Raw genomic sequence first — 4,379 nt, 5'->3', positions numbered from 1 at the left:
TCGTACCGGGCCCTCATACATGCGGGGTGGTGTTGTGGCATGTCCGAAGAGGCGGCACGCGTCTCCGGGTTGTGGCCCCCCTCACGGACGACAATGAAACGGTAGTAGACGATCTGCGGTAACGACGCAGCGTGAATATTATTAAAATACTTGGAGCGTGATAAAATCATGAGTTTTTTACACAACGTGGGCACATGTGCTATAGGACTGATGGTAATTTTTCATAATTTTCTGTGATGGAAAAGTATCTGAACACTTCCCTGTACGCGGATTGCTCTTCGCACGTCTACGACTATGGCCGGCGGCCTCCGGGGGCTAGCATACCGTCAAATCTTGCGTAGGCGGCCTCTCACAAGTCTGGAAGTGTTGAGGCGGTTGCAAGCGCCCAGCACGCGTCTCCGGGGTGTGCACCCCCCCCCCCTCACGGACGCTGCCGCCGCCGGCACCTGGAGGGGGGAAATGGACGCGTCGGGTCTACACGGAGTGGATGTAGCTGTCGGTTTGGCCCGGATGTTGCTCCAAAGTGTTCCTCTAGGCCGACCTAACACAACCGGGTTGAGAGGTCCACTGGTCAAAGCCCGTCCGTGCAAAGTCAAAGGGCTAGATCCCGTGGTCAAACGCTACAGGGTTAGGCGGGACGGGGGCCCTGGGGGGTAGCAATGCCACCGAAGTGTCGTACCGAGCCCTCATACATGCGGGGTGGTGTTGTGGCATGTCCGAAGAGGCGGCACGTGTCTCCGGGTTGTGGCCCCCCTCACGGACGGCAATGAAATGGTAGTAGACGTTCTGCGGTAACGATGCAGCGTGAATATTATTAAATACTTGGAGCGTGATAAAATCATGAGTTTTTTACACAACGTGGGCACATGTGCTATAGGACTGATGGTAATTTTTCATAATTTTTTGTGATGGAGAAGTATCTGAACACTTCCCTCTACGCGGATTGTTCTTCGCACGTCTACGACTGTGGCCGGCGGCCTCCGGGGGCTAGCATACCGTCAAATCTTGCGTAGGCGGCCTCTCACAAGTCTGGAAGTGTTGAGGCGGTTGCAAACGCCTAGCACGCGTCTCCGGGGTGTGCCCCCCCCCTCACGGACGCCGCCGCCGCCGGCACCTGGAGGGGGGAAACGGACGCGTCGGGTCTACACGGAGTGGATGTAGCTGTGGGCCTGGCCCGGATGTTGCTCCAAAGTGTTCCTCTGGGCCGACCTAACACAACTGGGTGGAGAGGTCCACTGGTCAAAGCCCGTCGGTGCAAAGTCAAAGGGCTAGATCCCGTGGTCAAACGCTACAGGGTTAGGCGGGACGGGGGCCCTGGGGGGGGGGTAGCAATGCCACCGGAGCGTCGTACCGAGCCCTCATACATGCGGGGTGGTGTTGTGGCATGTCCGAAGAGGCGGCACGCGTCTCCGGGTTGTGGCCCCCCTCACGGACGGCAATGAAACGGTAGTAGACGTTCTGCGGTAACGATGCAGCGTGAATATTATTAAATACTTGGAGCGTGATAAAATCATGAGTTTTTTACACAACATGGGCACATGTGCTATAGGACTGATGGTAATTTTTCATAATTTTTTGTGATGGAGAAGTATCTGAACACTTCCCTCTACGCGGATTGCTCTTAGCACGTCTACGACTGTGGCCGGCGGCCTCCGGGGGCTAGCATACCGTCAAATCTTGCGTAGGCGGCCTCTCACAAGTCTGGAAGTGTTGAGGCGGTTGCAAACGCCCAGCACGCGTCTCCAGGGTGTGCCCCCCCCTCACGGACGCCGCCGCCGCCGGCACCTGGAGGAGGGAAACGGACGCGTCGGGTCTACACGGAGTGGATGTAGCTGTGGGCCTGGCCCAGATGTTGCTCCAAAGTGTTCCTCTGGGCCGACCTAACACAACCGGGTGGAGAGGTCCACTGGTCCAAGCCCGTCCGTGCAAAGTCAAAGGGCTAGATCCCGTGGTCAAACGCTACAGGGTTAGGCGGGACGGGGGCCCTGGGGGGTAGCAATGCCACCGGAGCGTCGTACCGGGCCCTCATACATGCGGGGTGGTGTTGTGGCATGTCCGAAGAGGCGGCACGCGTCTCCGGGTTGTGGCCCCCCTCACGGACGGCAATGAAACGGTAGTAGACGTTCTGCGGTAACGATGCAACGTGAATATTATTAAATACTTGGAGCGTGATAAAATCATGAGTTTTTTACACAACGTGGGCACATGTGCTATAGGACTGATGGTAATTTTTCATAATGTTTTGTGATGGAGAACTATCTGAACACTTCCCTCTACGCGGATTGCTCTTCGCACGTCTACGACTATGGCCGGCGGCCTCCGGGGGCTAGCATACCGTCAAATCTTGCGTAGGCGGCCTCTCACAAATCTGGAAGTTTTGAGGCGGTTGCAAACGCCCAGCACGCGTCTCCGGGGTGTGCCCCCCCCCCCCACGGACGCCGCCGCCGCCGGCACCTGGAGGGGGGAAACGGACGCGTCGGGTCTACACGGAGTGGATGTAGCTGTGGGTTTGGCCCGGATGTTGCTTCCCGGTGTCCCTCTGGGCCGACCTAACACAACCGGGTGGAGAGGTCCACTGGTCAAAGCCCGTCCGTGCAAAGTCAAAGGGCTAGATCCCGTGGTCAAACGCTACAGGGTTAGGCAGGACGGGGGCCCTGGGGGGGGGTAGCAATGCCACCGGAGCATCGTACCGGGCCCTCATACATGCGAGGTGGTGTTGTGGCATGTTCGAAGAGGCGGCACGCGTCTCCGGGTTGTGGCCCCCCTCACGGACGGCAATGAAACGGTAGTAGACGTTCTGCGGTAACGATGCAGCGTGAATATTATTAAATACTTGGAGCGCGATAAAATCATGAGTTTTTTACACAACGTGGGCACATGTGCTATAGGACTGATGGTAAACTTTTAATAATTTTTTGTGATGGAGAAGTATCTGAACACTTCCCTCTACGCGGATTGTTCTTCGCACGTCTACGACTGTGGCCGGCGGCCTCCGGGGGCTAGCATACCGTCAAATCTTGCGTAGGCGGCCTCTCACAAATCTGGAAGTGTTGAGGCGGTTGCAAATGCCCAGCACGCGTCTCCGGGGTGTGCCCCCCCCCCCTCACGGCCGCCGCCGCCGCCGGCACCTGGAGGGGGGAAACGGACGCGTCGGGTCTACACGGAGTGGATGTAGCTGTGGGTTTGGCCCGGATGTTGCTTCCCGGTGTCCCTCTGGGCCGACCTAACACAACCGGGTGGAGAGGTCCACTGGTCAAAGCCCGTCCGTGCAAAGTCAAAGGGCTAGATCCCGTGGTCAAACGCTATAGGGTTAGGCGGGACGGGGGCCCTGGGGGGTAGCAATGCCACCGGAGCGTCGTACCGGGCCCTCATACATGCGGGGTGGTGTTTTGGCATGTCCGAAGAGGCGGCACGCGTCTCCGGGTTGTGGCCCCCCTCACGGACGGTAATGAAACGGTAGTAGACGTTCTGCGGTAACGATGCAGCGTGAATATTATTAAATACTTGGAGCGTGATAAAATATGAGTTTTTTACACAACGTGGGCACATGTGTTGTAGGACTGATGGTAATTTTTCATAATTTTGTGTGATGGATAAGTATCTGAACACTTCCCTCTACGCGGATTGCTCTTCGCACGTCTACGACTGTGACCGGCGGCCTCCGGGGGCTAGCATAACGTCAAATCTTGCGTAGGCGGCCTCTCACAAGTCTGGAAGTGTTGAGGCGGTTGCAAACGCCCAGCACGCGTCTCCGGGGTGTGCCCCCCCACCCTCACGGACGCCGCCGCCGCCGGCACCTAGAGGGGGGAAACGGACGCGTCGGGTCTACACGGAGCGGATGTAGCTGTGGGCCTGGCCCGGATGTTGCTCCAAAGTGTTCCTCTGGGCCGACCTAACACAACCGGGTGGAGAGGTCCACTGGTCAAAGCCCGTCCGTGCAAAGTCAAAGGGCTAGATCCCGTGGTCAAACGCTACAGGGTTAGACGGGACGGGGGCCCTGGGGGGGGGTAGCAATCCCACTGGAGCGTCGTACCGGGCCCTCATACATGCGGGGTGGTGTTGTGGCATGTCCGAAGAGGTGGCACGCGTCTCCGGGTTGTGGCCCCCCTCACGGACGACAATGAAACGGTAGTAGACGATCTGCGGTAACGACGCAGCGTGAATATTATTAAAATACTTGGAGCGTGATAAAATCATGAGTTTTTTACACAACGTGGGCACATGTGCTATAGGACCGATGGTAATTTTTCATAATTTTTTGTGATGGAAAAGTATCTGAACACTTCCCTCTACGCGGATTGCTCTTCGCACGTCTACGACTATGGCCGGCGGCCTCCGGGGGCTAGCATACCGTCAAATCTTGCGTAGGCGGCCTCTCA

The sequence above is a fragment of the Triticum dicoccoides genome, chromosome 7A, assembly GCF_002162155.2.
Source record: "Triticum dicoccoides isolate Atlit2015 ecotype Zavitan chromosome 7A, WEW_v2.0, whole genome shotgun sequence".
Lineage (NCBI taxonomy): Eukaryota > Viridiplantae > Streptophyta > Magnoliopsida > Poales > Poaceae > Triticum > Triticum dicoccoides.
This window is presented reverse-complemented; position numbering follows the sequence as displayed.